The sequence below is a fragment of the Mustelus asterias genome, chromosome 15 (genome assembly GCF_964213995.1).
Source record: "Mustelus asterias chromosome 15, sMusAst1.hap1.1, whole genome shotgun sequence".
In the NCBI taxonomy this organism is placed as follows: domain Eukaryota; kingdom Metazoa; phylum Chordata; class Chondrichthyes; order Carcharhiniformes; family Triakidae; genus Mustelus; species Mustelus asterias.
The window spans coordinates 89,424,460-89,437,910 of NC_135815.1; the positions used below are offsets into that span (position 1 = coordinate 89,424,460).

A 13,451-nucleotide genomic window follows, 5' to 3' on the forward strand; every position below is an offset into this window, starting at 1 on the left:
ACTCATTCTTTGTATAGAATTCAAATCTAGATCCACTTCATGCAAGTGACTAGTCTGCTGTAAGATAGGGGGAAAATAATTGTTACACTGTCCCTCGTAAGGCATGTTAGGCTGATTCAAAGGCACATGTATTGTGGCACTGAAATAGAGACCCACAATCTTTGAAATGCTACACTGAGCTTTACCTTCCCAGCACGTCATTATCCAGTCTGTTGATGACCATAAAGCTCTCTAAATAAATTCCAGAAAAATATGTATGCATTTCTAATAGTAAGATATTATGCCCTAAAGGGGTAATATTTCTCAGCACCAACAAGAAGGAAAGAAAAAGTTTAAACTAGGAACGGCGTACCATTTTGCTACCAGACACCAAGGTAAAATCATGTATTGTAGCAATGCATACTCAATTAACTTGAGTTGTTCAACTCCAGTTCTTGCCAAATAGAGAATTTTATTCTTGTGGTTCATACTTCAGGAGGCTCAATAATGTGAAATGGGCATTGGCATGCAAAAGTCTCCACTTCTGATGCCTGGAGCAAAGAGCTAATTATGCAAACTTGGGTTAATTACACAGTGGCCTGACCCAGCTGCAGTTCTATTATTACGTGCCTTGTGCAGAGAACTTGACTGAGATTAAGAATCGATCAATTTTTCTGTGCTTGCATTTCTGTACGAGAGTTCTCCACAATTTCTGAGGGCAAAAATAAATGGTTATGCTATTGTTAACTTGGTTGCAGAGGAACAGATCTTGGGTAAGCCTCATGTTCCCTGATGTCTTCACCAGTTTTCAACAGTGGGTATGGGAAGAGCAATAGTTGAAAGCCAACTCTGCACGCTATCTGGCCTTGACCACACAATTTATTGTTGCTGCAGGCTTTCTGGATTGCTCAAGCTGCTGGAACATCAATTTCTTGGATCTCCAAAAGAATTTGGCAGAACTTGCATGACGCAAAATGCACTAAAATGCAGCAGAGGCTTAGTTGTGGCCATCTGTCACATGAGTTGATGCAGATTTTGAAGCCAGAAATAGGTACACATTGGGAAAGCATAGAAAATATGATTTATAATTATGAATACAACATAGAAAATAGTTCTCAAGCCCACAGAACAATCATTAGATGGTATTGCTAGAGAAATGATGTCTCGCACTTTTGGGTGGAGTAAAATCCAATATAGGTGACTGAAGGAGAAAAAGATGAAGATGTGCCCAATGGTATACTTATTTAAAAGAAATGATGTTGGATGAAAATCTATTCAAGGCAAAGATATTTCCAATTGTTTAATGAATGCAACTGAAAACTGCACTTCCCACAAAGCTTACAATGAAATAAAGAGCTTCAATATCTGGAAACAAAAGGTCTCACCTTTGTTGTTAATTGGAATCCATATTTTGCCTGAAGACCAATTCCCAAAAACTGGTCAAACTATCTTGTTACAATGTTTAGCCCAATACAGAACAAATAATGTGTAGCTTAAGAGTTAAGGGTTTCTAGTATTCTCAACGATGAAATGAGACAGTGAAAGAATTCTGTTCAATTAAATAATCATGCATCTGCTAATTGCTTATCCATTATTTCAATGGCCTGCATTGATCCCTGGATTTATGGTGCTTCCTTAAGAGGAAGATGGTAACATAGTGGTAATGTCAGTGGACTAAAAATCCAGAGGCACAAGCTAATCCTCTTGGGTTCAAATCTATGGAATTTAAATTTAATTAATAAAATCTGGAATTGGAAGCTAGTCTCAGTAATGGTGACCATTATCATTGATTGTTGTAAAAACCTAACTGGTTCCTCTAGGGAGGGAAATCTGCCATCCTTACCTGGTTTGACCTACATGTGACTCCAGATCCACAGCAATATGGTTGACCTTTTTAAAATCTCCCTTTGAAATGGCCTAGCAAGCCACCAAAAGAATAAAAATAGCTCTGATGCATCTTTCCAATGGATCAGAATTAGAGTGAAATTTATTTGGTGCTACAGTCACCACTTTCAAAACTCAAGGCCAATCGCAAATAATTTATGAGTTGCCAATAAATACTTGCACTCTACCTCATCAAATGTCCTCTCAACAACCAGAGAGTGTGAAAGTGTCCGTCATGCTGGACAACTCTTGTATTTGAAGCAACATCTCTGCACAAACTAAGATCTTATGGAGCAAATATTCCTCATTACAATTTAAAATTTTAACCCTACAATCATGATTTATGACAATCTCATTCATTTCAATCTGTCGTATCAAAAGATTTGGGAATGTCTATCTATTGGATTGGAGGATAGCTAATGTGGTCCCGTTATTTAAGAAGGGTAGGAAGGATAACCCGGGTAATTATAGGCCGGTGAGCTTGACGTCCGTGGTGGGGAAGTTGTTGGAGAGGATTCTTAGAGATAGGATGTATGCACATTTAGAAAGGAATAAACTCATTAACGGTAGTCAGCATGGTTTTGTGAGAGGGAGGTCATGCCTCACTAACCTGGTGGAGTTTTTTGAAGAAGTGACCAGAATGGTTGACGAGGGAAGGGCCGTGGATGTCATCTATATGGACTTTAGTAAAGCGTTTGACAAAGTCCCTCATGGTAGGCTGGTGAAAAAGGTTGGATCTCATGGGATAAAGGGGGAGGTGGCTAGATGGGTGGAGAACTGGCTTGGTCACAGAAGACAGAGGGTGGTAGTGGAAGGGTCTTTTTCCGGCTGGAGGCCTGTGACTAGTGGTGTTCTGCAGGGCTCTGTATTGGGACCTCTGCTGTTTGTGATTTATATAAACGATCTGGAAGAAGGTGTAACTGGGGTGATCAGTAAGTTTGCGGATGACACAAAATTGGCAGGACTTGCAGATAGTGAGGAGCATTGTCAGAAGCTACAGAAGGATATAGATAGGCTGGAAATTTGGGCAAAGAAATGGCAGATGGAGTTCAATCCTGATAAATGCGAAGTGATGCATTTTGGTAGAACTAACGTCGCGGGGAGCTATACGATAAATGGCAGAACCATAAAGGGTGTAGATACGCAGAGGGACCTGGGTGTGCAAGTCCACAGATCCTTGAAGGTGACGTCACAGGTGGAGAAGGTGGTGAAGAAGGCATATGGCATGCTTGCCTTTATAGGATGGGGCATAGAGTATAAAAGTTGGAGTCTGATGTTGCAGATGTATAGAACGTTGGTTCGGCCGCATTTGGAATACTGCGTCCAGTTCTGGTCGCCACACTACCAGAAGGACGTGGAGGCTTTGGAGAGAGTACAGAGGAGGTTTACCAGGATGTTGCCTGGTATGGAGGGGCTTAGTTATGAGGAGAGATTGGGTAAACTGGGGTTGTTCTCCCTGGAAAGACGGAGGATGAGGGGAGACTTAATAGAGGTGTATAAAATTATGAAAGGCATAGATAGGGTGAACGGTGGGAAGCTTTTCCCCAGGTCGGTGGTGACGTTCACGAGGGGTCATAGGTTCAAGGTGAAGGGGGGGGAGGTTTAACACAGATATCAGAAGGACGTATTTTACACAGAGGGTGGTGGGGGCCTGGAATGCGCTGCCAGGCAAGGTGGTGGAGGCGGACACACTGGGAACGTTTAAGACTTATCTAGATAGCCATATGAACGGAGTGGGAATGGAGGGATACAAAAGAATGGTCTAGTTTGAACCAGGGAGCGGCGCGGGCTTGGAGGGCCGAAGGGCCTGTTCCTGTCCTGTATTGTTCTTTGTTCTTTGTATTCTCCCTAAATATTTCAATGGTGCAATTTTCGTAGATTACAAACTGCTCAGCTGTTCTATGATATCCTACCATTTTGCATCCACGTCACATGGGTGGTCATAGCATTGTCTGTTCTTTTAAATCAGTATACAAATTTCCAACATCGCATCTTCTCCATCACCAAGGCTGTCAACTTTCACCTCTGTAACATGACCCACTTTCTGACCCTGCATGCTGCAGCCATTTCCTGTTGACAGTTTCAGTTATGCTGTTACTACTCCCTGATTTAACTATTCCAATGCTCTCCTGGTTGGTGTCCCTTCCTTCATTAACCTAAGCATATTCAAAATTCTGCACATCATGACTTGCAAAAAGCCCCATCATCTCTGTGTTTGCTGACATGCAGTGGGCGGGATTTTACGACCTCACTCGGGCAAGTCTTGTAAAATCCCGCCCAAGGCCAATGGAGAATTCCGTTCTGCGAGCCTCACCTGCCCCGATTCTGGGACTGGCGAGGCGGTAAAATTCCGGCCACTGATTCCAATCCCCAAATGCCTTAATTTTAAAATTCGCATCTCGAGTTTAAATCCTTCAGTGGTGTTGCCCTCTCTATAACTGTACCCTTCTCCAGCTCCAGGACCCCTCCAGCATCTCTGGGCTCTTTCAACTGTGCCCTCTTGTACATGTCCCACTTCTTCATCCCACTTCATCTGTCTATGCCCTAAGCACTGCAATGCCATCTCTAAACCTCTGCTTGTCTCACCTTCTTTAACATTCACCTTAAAATTTACATATTTGACTAAACTTGTTGTAATGATTCCTTTGTTGGCTCAGTGTTAATTTGCCTTATTATGCTCCTGTGGAATGCTTGGGGTTGTTTTACCTCATTGAATGCAAGGCGTTCTACCTGCTAAGTCACCAAACTGATATCTCTTTTCCTTAACCCAAAGAACAAAATATTGATTGTTCCATATCTACATTTTTGTACATACATTCAAATACAAGAATATTTTTCATGATTTCCTTTTCGAAAATGATCAAACCGAATGCTCTATGTCACCCAACTTTTAATCATTGGGCAGAAAATACCCCAAAAAATCATTAAGTGTCATTTTGGGTGTGAAAACCAGTGCAGATGCCAATGCGAATCAGACCTTAATTTTCCTGCACTTAGTCATTTTTTGGGAGAAGGGCGAGTTTTGCACTGGTTCTGAGAGGTGTGGGGCTTAAACACATCGGCAAGTCTAGCTTCACAGAGATCGGGCTGGGTTTTTAAAGGAGGCCCCGATCGCAAAGTGAAATTGAATGCCCCAACTCCCCCTCCATGATTCCCTTTCCTGCTGCCCCCTTTGTGACCCCTTCTTCATGACCAAGGTGGCACCCTCAAGGTGGCACTGCCATGTTGGTACTGCCAAATGGGCTCTGCCCAGCCATGTTTCTGACCACCTGGGGGCTTCAATGGCTTCCAAGTCTGCACCCCTCCCCTTCCTCCCCCAATGTGGCCATCACAGCTGCTCTTTTTGTGGAGATCAGTAGTGATTCTCGCTGGGTTCCCATTGCTGCCGAGGTTTGGAGAATTCCAGGAGCAAGGAGAATCCAGCCTCGAATGGACTAGGCATATTTAAATACTCATTTAAGTATGCTAATCTGTTCCCGCTCTCTCTGGACTGCAACAGGGTTTCGCGCCAACACTGAATGTGCTCGATCCCTCACCCGCGATTCTCTGACCCCACCCCCCCCACCACAATCTGTACTGCCCAGAAAATCGCGGCTTTTATCTTCAATTCATCCAATATCACTGTGCCTGCATTCAGAGTCTTCAAAACTTTCAAGAGAGTCTTTAATCCCTTTTTCAATGATTCATTAAACTTTGAATCTAATATCAAAATATTATTGAATGTGTACTGTCTCAGAAGTCAACCACATTCAAACAGACACATGGTGATATCCATTGGGTCTAACTTGATAACATCACCGACTCCATCCCAGCATCTGTAATTACTCTCAACATCCCACGTGACAACAATATTACATTTATATGAGACTAGAACTTGCATATTGAGGAAAAGGGCATTTGTTCTCTCAGAACTGAATGTAAAACCATCCAGGAATTTCTTAATCTTATTTCTTCCTAGCCTTTAATGTTGCACATTACCAATTAGCATTTTCGGTCAGAGATATAAACAACAGCACAAGAAAATTCTGGAAGTTCCTGCAATGATACTGGTAGAGGGTTGTGTGATTTATTTTTCAAAAATAAAAGCAACATTCTGTGCACTCGCTGAATTGTGTTGGTCCAGCTAAAAATGTAAAGTTATTGATTAGTGTCACAAGTAAGGGTTACATTAACACTGCAATGAAGTTGCTGTGAAAATTCCCTAGTCACCACACTCCGGCGCCTGTTCGGGTCAATGCACCTAACCAGCACGTCTTTCAGACAGTGGGAAGAAACCAGAGCACCCGGAGGAAACCCACGCAGACACAGGGAGAACGTGTAAACTCCGCACAGACAGTGACCGAAGCCAGGAATCAAACCCGGGTCTGTTGGGCAGCATTGCTAACCACGATGTCACCGTGCCGCCTAAGTAGATTATTTTAGCAATGAGAGGAAGTTGCTAGGTTATATAGAATTAACAACAGAATAGTGGTCAATTGATCAAATCTTATCATCTGATAATTCCATACACCTGTGCCAATAACCGAGGGAGTAATGGCCGTTAGTAGCTGAACAATACAAAAATACTCGGTTTTGTTTATTGTTGGGTTTTGAGTTAACTGAATTCCTTTGAACAAACGGTAAGAAAATTATAAGTGTCCTCACTGGCAAGGTTAGCAAAATAAGTTGAAGTTTCTGCTCTGATTGGTATTACTTCTGCTGGAAGTACAAACGTGTGGACATCAAAAGAAAACAAGACTGTTGAAATACGACGTTACTACGATTGAATCAATTGTTTGCTCTTAGCATCTTCTGTCCCAGATGAAGAATTGTCCCTTGGACAGGTACCTAGGACACCTGACATTTATTCCATAACAGCCTTCAAGAAGCAAGAAACGAGAATAAAAGAGACCAAATATAATAGAAGATTGTACTGCAGAAGGTTAGGAGATGGCAATTTTTGTTTAAACTGTGGAGATATGGTATTGGGGTTTATTTTGGAATTGGGGCTATAATACCTATTGTCCTGCAGAACTTAAATGAAAGACATACAATTATTTTGCTTTCCTCTGTGATTTGAGGAGCATCTTAAGGATACATTGAAAAGCACCAACAAGACAGCATGACATTTGCTTAGTGAATAACTGAATGCATGAAGTAGAAGACAGATTTTTAAAGGAGGGAGGTAAATTGAAGATTCAGCATTGCTATGTTTTTGTCATTGTTCCAACATTATCTAAAAGGTTAGGTTGGATCAATTTTTCAGAAGTGCATTTTAGCACCGGTGATATAAACAGAATCAATAAAGAAAGACACATCATTTAATGGAAAAAGAGAAATGTCACTATATGTGGAATGATCAAGTGACACATATACATCAAGCTTGCTCATGAAAATTGAACTGAAAATAAAATTCAGACAGCGCTGGGTTGCTGCATTAATGGCCATCTAGTTATAACTGCAGGAAATTTTGTGAAGTGTATAAGTTGATTGGTTGTACGAGTGCTTGTACAACTTAAGATTTGAGTGAACCTCGGATACAAACGGATAATTTGAAAGGGCCATGGGTGGCACAGTGGTTAGCACTGCTGCCTCACAGCGCTAGAGACCCGGGTTCAATTCCCAGCTTGGGTCACTGTCTGTGCGGAGTCTGCACGTTCTCCCAGTGTCTCCATGGGTTTCCTCCGGGTGCTCTGGTTTCCTCCCACAGTCCGAAAGACATGCTGGTTAGGTACATTGGCCATGCTAAATTCTCCTTCAGTGTACCCAAAAAAGTGTTGGAGTGTGGCGACTAGGGGATTTTCTCAGTAACCACATTGTAGTGTTAATGTAAGCCTACTTGTGACGCCAATAAATCAATTCAGCTCAACTTTTGTGAAGTTTCAAATGATTTTTAATCTTTTTTTTCTGATTTTCTGAAAGAGTTTTACAGTGCTCTTAATATAGAAAAATGTCCTAAATATTCGTAGAGGGAAAAACAAAGTTAGGCAAAGTGACTGAAATCTTAATTGAAGAGATGGGTTTTGAGAAGATTTTTTGAAAGCAGAGAGAGAAAGAGCTGGCTAGATTTAGGAAAGTAGTTTTAGAGAGCAGAGCATCTGCCATCAACATTGAACGGCAGGAACAAAGGGCTTTGGTCAAAAGGCATAATTGTAGAGATAAGGTGAGTGAATCAATGGAGGGGTAAACATATTTCAAATTCAGTACATTGGAAAATAGTGAGCAAGGGCCACATAGTGAGGACTGAAGTGATAGACAAGGCAGGTGTGAACCGCAGAATTTTGAATGAGCTGGAATTACTCAAGATGAATGTCAAGAAGAAAACAAAGAAACAAGGGTCCAGAGATGACACGATATTGAGAAGAGTGGTGAAGGTGAGGCTGGAATAGAAGTGAATGATGCTATCTTGGTGGTGGATTGAAAGCAAAATACAAGGATCAGCTCCTGCTCAAATAGGATGCCAAGGTTGTAAAGCTAAAGTCACCATAGTCCCAGGTGACCATAGGCTGCTCCCCGCTTTGAGGGGGGAGAGCTGACAGGTGGTGATTTAAACTGAGGATTATCACACCTCAGGTGAAGGGCAAGGCTGAGAAAGTGGGGCCTTCATGAATAACCTCAGCCAGTACAGGAATTCAACCTAACCAGCACATCTTTGGACTGTGGGAGGAAACCCACGCAGACACGGGGAGAATGTGTAAACTCCACACAGTGACTCAAGCCGGGAATCGAACCTGGGTCCCTGGCGCTGTGAGCAGCAGTGCTAACCATTGTGCCACCGTGCCGTGGAGTCAAATTCCAGCTCATGCACCATTGACAGTCAAAATACACAGTTTGACATCATACACGTGTTGAATGAAGTGGCGGAGAGGGAGGTGTACACCTATAGCACAAATATCAAGGGTGATCCCATGCCAATGGATGTGATCAGCAAATGTCAGTACATAAAAAATAGCCAACTGCATAATGCCAAGGGCAGATCTTTAAGGAACTCTGCATAGTTAAAGAAACAGTTCCTGGAGATGCCTGTCTGCATTGCGACAGTCCCATTGAACTGAACCATGAGCCAGTGACAGTGCTTAGCGTGGTCAGCTATGCTGAATGCTGCAGAAACGGTTAAAAGAAAACAAGGATGGCTAATGTACCACAATCAGAGGCACATAGGTTGGTTGAGAAATAGTTAAGAAATCTAATTTATGCAAAATTGTACCTTCTATCATTTTCATGTTCGGTTGTGTAGTTACCTTAGAATTAAAAAAGGCAAAAAAATCTATAACTGTTATATCAAATAGCCTTGGGCAGTTTTAAATCTTAAAAGCAATTCCATTGCAATAGGAGACTGGGAGATATAAAGGGGAGGGTGGCGGAGCATTTAAAGGATAGAGTTCAACTGACTGTAATGTGCATGTTTTCAGTGATTGCATTAATGCAATCCTGAGGGAAGGGCAGGAATATGTTGGCACATTCAAGCATCTGTAAACCTTAAAGTAGTTGACTGCGAGTTGAACTCATTTTTGGCATACAACAGGAACGCAGCATTTATCGATAATATTGCAACTTTCCCTTGACTTGGTGTTGCAAGCAGGGCAGAAAGTAGGCTGATAGAATTCAAATGGAATTTGGGCATGAAGTTGCAAGGCAATGGACTTTAGAGAGAAACAAGAGGTTAAAGATGGGGCATCAGTTGAAGAGAATCGTGAGCTCAAAGATGAGCTTCTTGTGTAGGGTCTAATGGTCCCAGTTAAGCAAGGAAGGAAGAAGACAATTCCTGAGCAAAGGGAACAATTAGCCAGGCCAGAAAACCTACGAGTGAGGAAAAATACTTGAGTGATCAGGAGGGTACTGAAGGAGCAGAGAGTCATGAGATTGTAGAGAACAGGGAAGAGATGAATTTTAAAATTCTCATGATTGTTTTCAAATCTCTCCATGGCTCACCCCTTCTCATTGCTGTAACCTCCTTGCAGACCAACAACCCTTTGTGATCTCTGCACTCCTCCAAATCTGATCTCCTGTGCATTCCCTACTTTTATCAATCCATCATCAGCACGTGTGTTTTCATCTGCCTAGGCTTTAAGCTCTGGAATTTGGTGACGTGTAGGACCATTTGATTGGGTGGGAGAGTAGAGAACGAGATGGGTGGCACAGTGGCAGTGGTTGGGCGGCATGGTGGCACAGTGGTGAGCACTGCTGTCGCACAGTGCCAGAGATCCGGATTCAATTCCCCTCTCGGGTCACTGTCTGTGTGGAGTTTGCATTTTCTCCCCGTGTCTGTGTGGGTTTCCTCCAGGTGCTCCAGTTTCCTCCCACAGTCCAAAGATGTGAGGGTTAGGTTGATTGGCCATGCTAAATTGACCCTGTCAGGGAGATTAGCAGGGTAAATGAGGGTTACGGGAATAGGGCCTGGGTGGGATTGTGGTCGATTGAGACTCGATGGGCCAAATGGCCTCCTTCTGTACTGTAGGGATTCTATGACTGCGAAAAGCCCATGGTTGTCCAATTAAGACCCTTGTGGCCAATTAATACCCTCATTTTTTTAATTTATGGGATGGAGAGTGTTGCTGCCAAGGCCAGCAATTGTTGCCCATCCCTAAATGCCCTCAAGTGGCTTGTTAGGCCATTTCAAAGAGCAGTTATGAATCAGCTACATCACTGTGGTTCTGGACCAGACAAAGTAAGAGCGGCAGAGTTTTCCCTGAAACACATTAGTGAACCAGATGCATTTTTATGACGAATGATGATAGTTTCATGTTCACAATTAGAGATTAGCTTTCAATTCCAGATTTGATCAATTGAATTTAAATTCCATCAGCTGCCATGGTGGGATTTGAACCCTTCCCAGAGCATTCATTTGGGTCTCTGGATTACTGGTCCAGTGACATTACCACTATGCTGCCATCGTCCCTGGGAAGGTGGGCTTCATCGCACCACAGCCAGTATTAACCCAGTGGCAGGGAGATGATTTGTGGGCTCTTGGGACATCCCTTCTTCAAAGGTAATGATCAATATGGGCCAAATGCAGGCAATTGAGACAAGATTAGGGGCTTAAAAAAAAAAGGGCAGCATGGACAAATTGGACCGAAGGGTATGACTGAGCATTGGGAGGTTGTTGGGAGGGGAGAAGAGATCTGGCCGAAAGCCATTTCTTGCACATGCTGATGACCCCCCTCACCACCCACAACCTACACCCGCCATCATTTACCTGTGCCTGGGTGCTTCCGTGATCCTGGTTTTGGGACAGTGTAGTACTGGCAGTAGGCACCAACTCCCTGGTGGCACTGCTGAGTACAGAAACGTTGCCAGCCTATAACTGGCCAGCAACTCTCAATGGGCAGAACTTCTGTCCCTGCTGGTCCTTGATCCCAGAGAAGACTGTTGCTGGCCTGTTAAGCCTGATTGGTTCAGGATGCAGCAGGGCTTCTTAAAGAGATGACACAGGGTCTCGGTGGCTCTCCAGTTGGCAGTCAAGAGCCCCATCACCTACAGAAGATTCCACCTTGATTTTACTGTACGTCAACACTAATGAAGGGGAATTAGGAATTGAGAAAGTAATCCATGCCAAACTTTGCTCGTCTTTACATTTTATATCTATACTCTAGAATTGTAGTAAATGTCTATACTGCTAATTCTATTTAGTTTGCAAAGAAACATTTCTCATCAATCTGTCTGAAAGTAAATTTGCGATTTATGACCTTATAATAAGATGTACGATAATCTTACATTTACCTGTCATTGCATAGACTGATCACTGAAAGTAGGATGATTTTGATGCTTAGAATGCATACAATCTTAAAGGGAAGATTACTGAAGAGTCACAGCTTCCGAATCAAAGGGGCTTCAAAGTCCATTTCTAAGTGCTGTGAAGTTTTTGAAAGAGCATAAGAACTGGGAACAGGTGTAGGCCAGTTGGCCCTCGAGCCTGCTCCGCCATTCAATAAGATCATGGCTGATCTTTTCATGGACTCAGCTCCACTTACCTGCCCGCTCACCATAACCCTTAATTCCTTTATTGTTCAAAAATTTATCTTTGCCTTTAAAATATTCAACTGCTTCACTGGGCAGGGAATTCCACAGATTCGCAACCCTTTGGGTGAAGAAGTTCCTCCTCAACTCAGTCCTAAATCTGCTCCCCCTTATTTTGAGGCTATGCCCCCTAGTTCTAGTTTCACCTGCCAGTGGAAACAACCTCCCTGCTTCTATCTTATCTATTCCCTTCATAATTTTGTGTTTCTACTAGATTCCTCCTCATTTTTCTAAATTCCAATGCGTATAGTCCCAGTCTACTTACTCTCTCCTCATAAGCTAACTGTCTTAATTCCAGAATCAACCTAGTGAATCTAACCCACTGCACCTGTAAACCAACTTTTTGTGATTCGTGCGTAGGGACACCCAGGTCCCTCTGCCCAGCAGCATGCTGCATTTTTACCATTTAAATAATAGTTCATTTTGTTGTTATTCCTACCAAAATGGATGACTTCACATTTACCAACATTGTACTCCATCTGCCAGACCCTTGCCCACCTCACTTAAACTATCTATAACCCTTTGCAGACGTTCAGTGTCCTCTGCACACTTTGTTCTACCACACATTTTACGTCATCTGCAAATTTTGACACACTATACTTGGTCCCCCACGCCAACTCATCTATGCAAATTGTAAACAATTGCGGTCCCAACACAGACCCCTGAGGCATACCACTCATCACTGATTGCCAACCAGAAAAACACGCATTTATCCCCCCTCTGATTTCTGTTAGTTAACCAATGCTCTATCCATGCTAAATACATTACCCGTAATGGCGTGCACCTTTATCTTATGCAGCAGCGTTTTGTGCAGCACCTTGCCTAATGTCTTCTGGAAATCCAGAAACACCACATCCACTGGCTCCCTGTTGTCCACCGCGCTTGTAATGTCCTCAATGAATTCCACGAATGGGACAATTTCTATCCAGATATCTCACTATTTCTTCCTTGATGACAGATTCAAGCATTTTCCCCACTACAGAAGTTAAGCTAACTGGCCTATAGTTACCCACCTTTTGTCTACCTCCTTTTTAAAACAGTGGCATCAAATTTGCTTTTTTCCAATTTGCTGGAACCGTCCCAGAGTCCGGCGAATTTTGGTAAATTACGAGTGCATTTACTACTTCCCCAGCATCTTGGGATGCATTCCATCAGGGCCAGGAGACTTGTCTACCTTTAGCGCCATTAGCTTACCCAACACTGCTTCTTTAGTGATAATGATCATTTCTAGGTCCTCACCTGCCATAGCTTTCTTGTCATTAAAGAGAAAAGCTTACATGAAGTTTGAAATTATTACACAAATTGACGGTAGCGAATCTCTTCTGAATGCAACACAAAGATAATACCAGAAATGAGAGGCTATAAGTTATGAGCAGAGTTGGAAGAAATCAAGACTAGTTTAGTTTAAACAAAAATTCAGAGTATATCTGATAAAAGGGTTCAAAACTTTTCTCAATGTATGAAAGTATTTTGATTGGTTAGTGAGTCAATAAACAGAAGACATAAATCCAAGCTTATCTCTAGGGGAATAAAGGGGTTAGGATTTTTTTTTAAAGTGGAGGAACACTGGATCATACAATATCTTAGCGGAA

The 13,451-nt window shown here is 42.5% G+C and overlaps 1 protein-coding gene across 7 annotated transcripts in view; it reads right to left on the reverse strand.

The window, feature by feature from the left end:
• Nucleotides 1-13,451, reverse strand: part of ralgapa2 (Ral GTPase activating protein catalytic subunit alpha 2) — a 487,945-nt gene that overhangs the window by 166,861 nt on the left and 307,633 nt on the right. The gene's annotated exons all lie outside the window — the stretch shown is intronic.